The following is an 11,794-nucleotide window of genomic DNA, read 5'->3' as shown; positions in this document are numbered from 1 at the left end:
CCAGGGAAAGCTTGGTGGAAGTGAAAGTCTGACACATTTGCAATTTATGCACATTTTTCATAGGTGTCCTATGTAGGCATTCATTTCAACGTATTTATTCACACATCCTATTTGGGACCATGGGCCCCAAAGATGTAACTTGAAGTTCCTGGGCCCCTGATCTTAGTGGTTTATTTTACGTGCAGAGGGGACTTGGTGCTCCCTCCAACTGCTACAGCTGTACCCCCTATAGCTATGCCCCTGATAGGTCAGCAAAAACAAAAAAAATATATGGAAGCATCAGGTAAATGCAAGTCTATGGGTCTGTGAACAAAAATGGACAACATCTATGTGTCATCCGTTTTTCACAACCCAGAGACACTGAAAAGTACAGGAAATGTTAAAAAAAAAGTTGATCTGTTTTTCACGAACATGAAAATTGGATTGACTATGGACAGCACATGACCAGCAAATTAGAAGAGTGTGGCCACAGACATTACAGGTTCACTGAAATGCGGATGTGGAAATAGGACCTTATTGTTGTCAGACTGGTAGGCTGGTAATGAGTCAGAAATAGAAGCTAGCAAGGAGATCAATAAGTAAGATGGGAAGACTCTCCATAATGTTCTACTCTGGAGAAGAAACATACAATGCCAAAGGTCTGACTATGACTACAAGCATGCTATGCCAAGGATCTGACTATGACTACAAGCATGCTATACCAAGGGTCTGACTATGACTACAAGCATGCTATGCCAAAGGTCTGATTATGACTACACGCATGCTATGCCAGGGGTCTGACTATGACTACAAGCATGCTATACCAAGGGTCTGACTATGACTACAAGCATGCTATGCCAAAGGTCTGACTATGACTACAAGCATGCTATGCCAAAGGTCTGACTATGACTACAAGCATGTTATGCCAAAGGTCTGACTATGACTACAAGCATGCTAAGCCAAGGGTCTGACTATGACCATAAGTATGCAATGCCAAAGGTCTGACTATGACTACAAGCATGCTAAGCCAAGGGTCTGACTATGACTACAAGCATGCTATGCCAAAGGTCTGACTATGACTACAATCATTTCATGCCGAGGGTCTGACTATGACTACAAGCATGCTATGCCAAAGGTCTGACTATGACTACAATCATTTTATGCCAAAGGTCTGACTATGACTACAAGCATGCTATGCCAAAGGTCTGACTACGAGTGCAAGCATGCTATGCCAAGGGTCTGACTATGACTACAAGCATGTTATGCCAAGGGTCTGACTATGACTACAAGCATGCTATGCCAAGGGTCTGTCTATGACTACAAGCATGCTATGCCAAGGGTCTGACTATGACTACAAGCATGCTATGCCAAGGGTCTGTCTATGACTACAAGCATGCTATGCCAAAGGTCTGACTATGACTACAAGCATGCTATGCCAAGGGTCTGACTATGACTACAAGCATGCTATGCCAAAGGTCTGACTATGACTACAATCATGCTATGCCAAAGGTCTGACTATGACTACAATCATGCTATGCCAAAGGTCTGACTATGACTACAAGCATGCTATGCCAAGGGTCTGACTATGACTACAAGCATGCAATGCCAAAGGTCTGACTATGACTACAAGCATGCTATGCCAAGGGTCTGACTATGACTACAAGCATGCTATGCCAAGGGTCTGACTATGACTACAAGCATGCAATGCCAAAGGTCTGACTATGACTACAAGCATGCTATGCCAAGGGTCTGACTATGACTACAAGCATGCTATGCCAAAGGTCTGACTATGACTACACGCATGCTATGCCAGGGGTCTGACTATGACTACAAGCATGCAATGCCAAAGGTCTGACTGTGACTACAAGCATGCTATGCCAAGGGTCTGACTGTGACTACAAGCATGCTATGCCAAAGGTCTGACTATGACTACAAGCATGCTATGCCAAGGGTCTGACTATGACTACAAGCATGCTATACCAAGGGTCTGACTATGACTACAAGCATGCTATGCCAAAGGTCTGACTATGACTACACGCATGCTATGCCAGGGGTCTGACTATGACTACAAGCATGCTATACCAAGGGTCTGACTATGACTACAAGCATGCTATGCCAAAGGTCTGACTATGACTACATGCATGCTATGCCAAAGGTCTGACTATGACTACAAGCATGTTATGCCAAAGGTCTGACTATGACTACAAGCATGCTATGCCAAGGGTCTGACTATGACTACAAGCATGCTATGCCAAGGGTCTGACTATGACTACAAGCATGCTATGCCAAAGGTCTGACTATGACTACAAGCATGCTATGCCAAGGGTCTGACTATGACTACAAGCATGCTATGCCAAAGGTCTGACTATGACTACAAGCATGCTATGCCAAAGGTCTGACTATGACTACAAGCATGCTATGCCAAGGGTCTGACTATGACTACAAGCATGCTATGCCAAAGGTCTGACTATGACTACATGCATGCTATGCCAAAGGTCTGACTATGACTACAAGCATGCTATGCCAAGGGTCTGACTATGACTACAAGCATGCTATGCCAGGGGTCTGACTATGACTACAAGCATGCTATGCCAAGGGTCTGACTATGACTACAAGCATGCTATGCCAGGGGTCTGACTATGACTACAAGCATGCTATGCCAGGGGTCTGACTATGACTACAAGCATGCTATGCCAAAGGTCTGACTATAACTACAAGCATGCTATGCCAAAGGTCTGACTATGACTACAAGCATGCTATGCCAAGGGTCTGACTATGACTACAATCATGCTATGCCAAAGGTCTGACTATAACTACAAGCATGCTATGCCAAGGGTCTGACTATGACTACAAGCATGCTATGCCAAGGGTCTGACTATGACTACAAGCATGCTATGCCAAAGGTCTGACTATGACTACAAGCATGCTATGCCAAGGGTCTGACTATGACTACAAGCATGCTATGCCAAAGGTCTGACTATGACTACAAGCATGCTATGCCAAGGGTCTGACTATGACTACAAGCATGCTATGCCAAGGGTCTGACTATGACTACAAGCATGCTATGCCAAGGGTCTGACTATGACTACAAGCATGCTATGCCAAAGGTCTGACTATGACTACAAGCATGCTATGCCAAGGGTCTGACTATGACTACAAGCATGCTATGCCAAAGGTCTGACTATGACTACAAGCATGCTATGCCAAGGGTCTGACTATGACTACAAGCATGCTATGCCAAGGGTCTGACTATGACTACAAGCATGCTATGCCAAAGGTCTGACTATGACTACAAGCATGCTATGCCAAAGGTCTGACTATGACTACAAGCATGCTATGCCAAAGGTCTGACTATGACTACAAGCATGCTATGCCAGGGGTCTGACTATGACTACAAGCATGTTATGCCGAGGGTCTGTCTATGACTACAAGCATGCTATGCCAAGGGTCTGACTATGACTACAAGCATGCTATGCCAGGGGTCTGACTATGACTACAAGCATGCTATGCCAAAGGTCTGACTATGACTACAAGCATGCTATGCCAGGGGTCTGACTATGACTACAAGCATGCTATGCCAAAGGTCTGACTATGACTACAAGCATGCTATGCCAGGGGTCTGACTATGACTACAAGCATGCTATGCCAGGGGTCTGACTATGACTACAAGCATGCTATGCCAAAGGTCTGACTATGACTACAAGCATGCTATGCCAGGGGTCTGACTATGACTACAAGCGTGCTATGCCAGGGGTCTGACTATGACTACAAGCATGCTATGCCAAAGGTCTGACTATGACTACAAGCATGCTATGCCAGGGGTCTGACTATGACTACAAGCATGCTATGCCAGGGGTCTGACTATGACTACAAGCATGCTATGCCAGGGGTCTGACTATGACTACAAGCATGCTATGCCAAAGGTCTGACTATGACTACAAGCATGCTATGCCAGGGGTCTGACTATGACTACAAGCATGTTATGCCGAGGGTCTGTCTATGACTACAAGCATGCTATGCCAAGGGTCTGACTATTACTACAAGCATGCTATGCCAGGGGTCTGACTATGACTACAAGCATGCTATGCCAAAGGTCTGACTATGACTACAAGCATGCTATGCCAAGGGTCTGACTATGACTACAAGCATGCTATGCCAGGGGTCTGACTATGACTACAAGCATGCTATGCCAAAGGTCTGACTATGACTACAAGCGTGCTATGCCAAGGGTCTGACTATGACTACAAGCGTGCTATGCCAAAGGTCTGACTATGACTACAAGCGTGCTATGCCAAGGGTCTGACTATGACTACAAGCATGTTATGCCAAAGGTCTGACTATGACTACAAGCATGCTATGCCAGGGGTCTGACTATGACTACAAGCATGCTATGCCAAAGGTCTGACTATGACTACAAGCATGCTATGCCAGGGGTCTGACTATGACTACAAGCATGCTATGCCAAGGGTCTGACTATGACTACAAGCATGCTATGCCAAAGGTCTGACTATGACTACAAGCATGCTATGCCAAGGGTCTGACTATGACTACAAGCATGCTATGCCAAAGGTCTGACTATGACTACAAGCATGCTATGCCAAGGGTCTGACTATGACTACAAGCATGCTATGCCAGGGGTCTGACTATGACTACAAGCATGTTATGCCGAGGGTCTGTCTATGACTACAAGCATGCTATGCCAAGGGTCTGACTATGACTACAAGCATGCTATGCCAGGGGTCTGACTATGACTACAAGCATGCTATGCCAAAGGTCTGACTATGACTACAAGCATGCTATGCCAAGGGTCTGACTATGACTACAAGCATGCTATGCCAGGGGTCTGACTATGACTACAAGCATGCTATGCCAGGGGTCTGACTATGACTACAAGCATGCTATGCCAAAGGTCTGACTATGACTACAAGCATGCTATGCCAGGGTCTGACTATGACTACAAGCATGCTATGCCAGGGGTCTGACTATGACTACAAGCATGCTATGCCAAAGGTCTGACTATGACTACAAGCATGCTATGCCAGGGGTCTGACTATGACTACAAGCGTGCTATGCCAGGGGTCTGACTATGACTACAAGCATGCTATGCCAAAGGTCTGACTATGACTACAAGCATGCTATGCCAGGGGTCTGACTATGACTACAAGCATGCTATGCCAGGGGTCTGACTATGACTACAAGCATGCTATGCCAGGGGTCTGACTATGACTACAAGCATGCTATGCCAGGGGTCTGACTATGACTACAAGCATGCTATGCCAAAGGTCTGACTATGACTACAAGCATGCTATGCCAGGGGTCTGACTATGACTACAAGCGTGCTATGCCAGGGGTCTGACTATGACTACAAGCATGCTATGCCAAAGGTCTGACTATGACTACAAGCATGCTATGCCAGGGGTCTGACTATGACTACAAGCATGCTATGCCAGGGGTCTGACTATGACTACAAGCATGCTATGCCAGGGGTCTGACTATGACTACAAGCATGCTATGCCAAAGGTCTGACTATGACTACAAGCATGCTATGCCAGGGGGTCTGACTATGACTACAAGCATGTTATGCCGAGGGTCTGTCTATGACTACAAGCATGCTATGCCAAGGGTCTGACTATTACTACAAGCATGCTATGCCAGGGGTCTGACTATGACTACAAGCATGCTATGCCAAAGGTCTGACTATGACTACAAGCATGCTATGCCAAGGGTCTGGACTATGACTACAAGCATGCTATGCCAGGGGTCTGACTATGACTACAAGCATGTTATGCCAAAGGTCTGACTATGACTACAAGCGTGCTATGCCAAGGGTCTGACTATGACTACAAGCGTGCTATGCCAAGGTCTGACTATGACTACAAGCGTGCTATGCCAAGGGTCTGACTATGACTACAAGCATGCTATGCCAGGGGTCTGACTATGACTACAAGCATGCTATGCCAAAGGTCTGACTATGACTACAAGCATGCTATGCCAGGGGTCTGACTATGACTACAAGCATGCTATGCCAAAGGTCTGACTATGACTACAAGCATGCTATGCCAAAGGTCTGACTATGACTACAAGCATGCTATGCCAAAGGTCTGACTATGACTACAAGCATGCTATGCCAAAGGTCTGACTATGACTACAAGCATGCTATGCCAAAGGTCTGACTATGACTACAAGCATGCTATGCCAAAGGTCTGACTATGACTACAAGCATGCTATGCCAAAGGTCTGACTATGACTACAAGCATGCTATGCCAAGGGTCTGACTATGACTACAAGCATGCTATGCCAAGGGTCTGACTGTGACTACAAGCATGCTATGCCAGGGGTCTGACTATGACTACAAGCATGCTATGCCAAGGGTCTGACTATGACTACAAGCATGCTAAGCCAAAGGTCTGACTATGACTACAAGCATGCTATGCCAAGGGTCTGACTATGACTACAAGCATGCTATGCAGGGGTCTGACTATGACTACAAGCATGCTATGCCAGGGGTCTGACTATGACTACGAGCATGCTATGCCAAAGGTCTGACTATGACTACGAGCATGCTATGCCAGGGGTCTGACTATGACTACAAGCGTGCTATGCCAGGGGTCTGACTATGACTACAAGCATGCTATGCCAAAGGTCTGACTATGACTACAAGCATGCTATGCCAGGGGTCTGACTATGACTACAAGCATGCTATGCCAGGGGTCTGACTATGACTACAAGCATGCTATGCCAGGGGTCTGACTATGACTACAAGCATGCTATGCCAAAGGTCTGACTATGACTACAAGCATGCTATGCCAGGGGTCTGACTATGACTACAAGCATGTTGATGCGAGGGTCTGTCTATGACTACAAGCATACTATGCCAAGGGTCTGACTATTACTACAAGCATGCTATGCCAGGGGTCTGACTATGACTACAAGCATGCTATGCCAAAGGTCTGACTATGACTACAAGCATGCTATGCCAAGGGTCTGACTATGACTACAAGCATGCTATGCCAGGGGTCTGACTATGACTACAAGCATGCTATGCCAAAGGTCTGACTATGACTACAAGCGTGCTATGCCAAGGGTCTGACTATGACTACAAGCGTGCTATGCCAAAGGTCTGACTATGACTACAAGCGTGCTATGCCAAGGGTCTGACTATGACTACAAGCATGTTATGCCAAAGGTCTGACTATGACTACAAGCATGCTATGCCAGGGGTCTGACTATGAACTACAAGCATGCTATGCCAAAGGTCTGACTATGACTACAAGCATGCTATGCCAGGGGTCTGACTATGACTACAAGCATGCTATGCCAAGGGTCTGACTATGACTACAAGCATGCTATGCCAAAGGTCTGACTATGACTACAAGCATGCTATGCCAAGGGTCTGACTATGACTACAAGCATGCTATGCCAAGGGGTCTGACTATGACTACAAGCATGCTATGCCAAAGGTCTGACTATGACTACAAGCATGCTATGCCAAGGGTCTGACTATGACTACAAGCATGCTATGCCAAAGGTCTGACTATGACTACAAGCATGCTATGCCAGGGGTCTGACTATGACTACAAGCATGCTATGCCAGGGGTCTGACTATGACTACGAGCATGCTATGCAAAGGTCTGACTATGACTACGAGCATGCTATGCCAGGGGTCTGACTATGACTACAAGCGTGCTATGCCAGGGGTCTGACTATGACTACAAGCATGCTATGCCAAAGGTCTGACTATGACTACAAGCATGCTATGCCAGGGGTCTGACTATGACTACAAGCATGCTATGCCAGGGGTCTGACTATGACTACAAGCATGCTATGCCAGGGGTCTGACTATGACTACAAGCATGCTATGCCAAAGTCTGACTATGACTACAAGCATGCTATGCCAGGGGTCTGACTATGACTACAAGCATGTTATGCCGAGGGTCTGTCTATGACTACAAGCATACTATGCCAAGGGTCTGACTATTACTACAAGCATGCTATGCCAGGGGTCTGACTATGACTACAAGCATGCTATGCCAAAGGTCTGACTATGACTACAAGCATGCTATGCCAAGGGTCTGACTATGACTACAAGCATGCTATGCCAGGGTCTGACTATGACTACAAGCATGCTATGCCAAAGGTCTGACTATGACTACAAGCGTGCTATGCCAAGGGTCTGACTATGACTACAAGCGTGCTATGCCAAAGGTCTGACTATGACTACAAGCGTGCTATGCCAAGGGTCTGACTATGACTACAAGCATGTTATGCCAAAGGTCTGACTATGACTACAAGCATGCTATGCCAGGGGTCTGACTATGACTACAAGCATGCTATGCCAAAGGTCTGACTATGACTACAAGCATGCTATGCCAGGGGTCTGACTATGACTACAAGCATGCTATGCCAAGGGTCTGACTATGACTACAAGCATGCTATGCCAAAGGTCTGACTATGACTACAAGCATGCTATGCCAAGGGTCTGACTATGACTACAAGCATGCTTATGCCAAGGGTCTGACTATGACCTACAAGCATGCTATGCCAAAGGTCTGACTATGACTACAAGCATGCTATGCCAAGGGTCTGACTATGACTACAAGCATGCTATGCCAAAGGTCTGACTATGACTACAAGCATGCTATGCCAAGGGTCTGACTATGACTACAAGCATGCTATGCCAGGGGTCTGACTATGACTACAAGCATGTTATGCCGAGGGTCTGTCTATGACTACAAGCATGCTATGCCAAAGGTCTGACTATGACTACAAGCATGCTATGCCAAGGTCTGACTATGACTACAAGCAGCTATACAGATCTGACTATGCCAGATGCCAGGGTCTGACTATGACTACAAGCATGCTATGCCAAAGGTCTGACTTGACTCAGGGGGTATGACTACAAGCATGCTATGCCAGGGGTCTGACTATGACTACAAGCGTGCTATGCCAGGGGTCTGACTATGACTACAAGCATGCTATGCCAAAGGTCTGACTATGACTACAAGCATGCTATGCCAGGGGTCTGACTATGACTACAAGCATGCTATGCCAGGGGTCTGACTATGACTACAAGCATGCTATGCCAGGGGTCTGACTATGACTACAAGCATGCTATGCCAAAGGTCTGACTATGACTACAAGCATGCTATGCCAGGGGTCTGACTATGACTACAAGCATGTTATGCCGAGGGTCTGTCTATGACTACAAGCATGCTATGCCAAGGGTCTGACTATTACTACAAGCATGCTATGCCAGGGGTCTGACTATGACTACAAGCATGCTATGCCAAAGGTCTGACTATGACTACAAAGCATGCTATGCCAAGGGTCTGACTATGACTACAAGCATGCTATGCCAGGGGTCTGACTATGACTACAAGCATGCTATGCCAAAGGTCTGACTATGACTACAAGCGTGCTATGCCAAGGGTCTGACTATGACTACAAGCGTGCTATGCCAAAGGTCTGACTATGACTACAAGCGTGCTATGCCAAGGGTCTGACTATGACTACAAGCATGTTATGCCCAAAGGTCTGACTATGACTACAAGCATGCTATGCCAGGGGTCTGACTATGACTACAAGCATGCCTATGCCAAAGGTCTGACTATGACTACAAGCATGCTATGCCAGGGGTCTGACTATGACTACAAGCATGCTATGCCAAAGGTCTGACTATGTCTACAAGCATGCTATGCCAAAGGTCTGACTATGACTACAAGCATGCTATGCCAAAGGTCTGACTATGACTACAAGCATGCTATGCCAAAGGTCTGACTATGACTACAAGCATGCTATGCCAAAGGTCTGACTATGACTACAAGCATGCTATGCCAAAGGTCTGACTATGACTACAAGCATGCTATTGCCAAAGGTCTGACTATGACTACAAGCATGCTATGCCAAGGGTCTGACTATGACTACAAGCATGCTATGCCAAGGGTCTGACTGTGACTACAAGCATGCTATGCCAGGGGTCTGACTATGACTACAAGCATGCTATGCCAAGGGTCTGACTATGACTACAAGCATGCTAAGCCAAAGGTCTGACTATGACTACAAGCATGCTATGCCAAGGGTCTGACTATGACTACAAGCATGCTATGCCAAGGGTCTGACTATGACTACAAGCATGCTATGCCAAAGGTCTGACTATGACTACAAGCGTGCTATGCCAATGGTCTGACTATAACTACAAGCATGCTATGCCAAGGGTCTGACTATGACTACAAGCATGCTATGCCAAGGGTCTGACTGTGACTACAAGCATGCTATGGCAAGGGGTCTGACTATGACTACAAGCATGTTATGCCAAAGGTCTGACTATGACTACAAGCATGCTATGTCAGGGGTCTGACTATGACTATAAGCATGCTATGCCAAAGGTCTGACTATGACTACAAGCATGCTATGCCAAGGATCTGACTATGACTACAAGCATGCTATGCCAAGGGTCTGACTATGACTACAAGCATGCTATGCCAAGGGTCTGACTATGACTACAAGCATGCTATGCCAAGGGTCTGACTATGACTACAAGCATGCTATGCCAAGGGTCTGACTATGACTACAAGCATGCTATGCCAAGGGTCTGACTATGACTACAAGCATGCTATGCCAAAGGGTCTGACTATAACTACAAGCATGCTATGCCAAAGGTCTGACTATGACTACAAGCATGCTATGCCAAGGGTCTGACTATGACTACAAGCATGCTATGCCAAGGGTCTGACTATGACTACAAGCATGCTATGCCAAAGGTCTGACCTATGACTACAAGCATGCTATGCCAAGGGTCTGACTATGACTACAAGCATGCTATGCCAAGGGTCTGACTATGACTACAAGCATGCTATGCCAAAGGTCTGACTATGACTACAAGCATGCTATGCCAAGGGTCTGACTATGACTACAAGCATGCTATGCCAAGGGTCTGACTATGACTACAAGCATCGCTATGCCAAGGGTCTGACTATGACTACAAGCATGCTATGCCAAGGGTCTGACTATGACTACAAGCATGCTATGCCAAAGGTCTGACTATGACTACAAGCATGCTATGCCAAGGGTCTGACTATGACTACAAGCATGCTATGCCAAAGGTCTGACTATGACTACAAGCATTGCTATGCCAAGGGTCTGACTATGACTACAAGCATGCTATGCCAAGGGTCTGACTATGACTACAAGCATGCTATGCCAAGGGTCTGACTATGACTACAAGCATGCTATGCCAAAGGTCTGACTATGACTACAAGCATGCTATGCCAAGGTCTGACTATGACTACAAGCATGCTATGCCAAAGGTCTGACTATGACTACAAGCATGCTATGCCAAGGGTCTGACTATGACTACAAGCATGCTATGCCAAAGGTCTGACTATGACCTACAAGCATGCTATGCAAAGGTCTGACTATGACTACAAGCATGCTATGCCAGGGGTCTGACTATGACTACAAGCATGCTATGCCCAAGGGTCTGACTATGACTACAAGCATGCTATGCCAAAGGTCTGACTATGACTACAAGCATGCTATGCCAAAGGTCTGACTATGACTACAAGCATGCTATGCGAAAGGTCTGACTATGACTACAAGCATGCTATGCCAAAGGTCTGACTATGACTACAATCATGCTATGCCAAAGGTCTGACTATGACTACAAGCATGCTATGCCAAAGGTCTGACTATGACTACAAGCATGCTATGCCAAAGGTCTGACTATGACTACAAGCATGCTATGCCAAAGGTCTGACTATGACTACAAGCATGCTATCCAAGGGTCTGACTATGACTACAAGCATGCTATGCCAAA

The sequence above is a fragment of the Leptodactylus fuscus genome, chromosome 6 (genome assembly GCF_031893055.1).
Source record: "Leptodactylus fuscus isolate aLepFus1 chromosome 6, aLepFus1.hap2, whole genome shotgun sequence".
NCBI lineage: Eukaryota > Metazoa > Chordata > Amphibia > Anura > Leptodactylidae > Leptodactylus > Leptodactylus fuscus.
The sequence above is the reverse complement of the archived record's forward strand: the minus strand, read 5'-3'. Positions refer to the sequence as shown.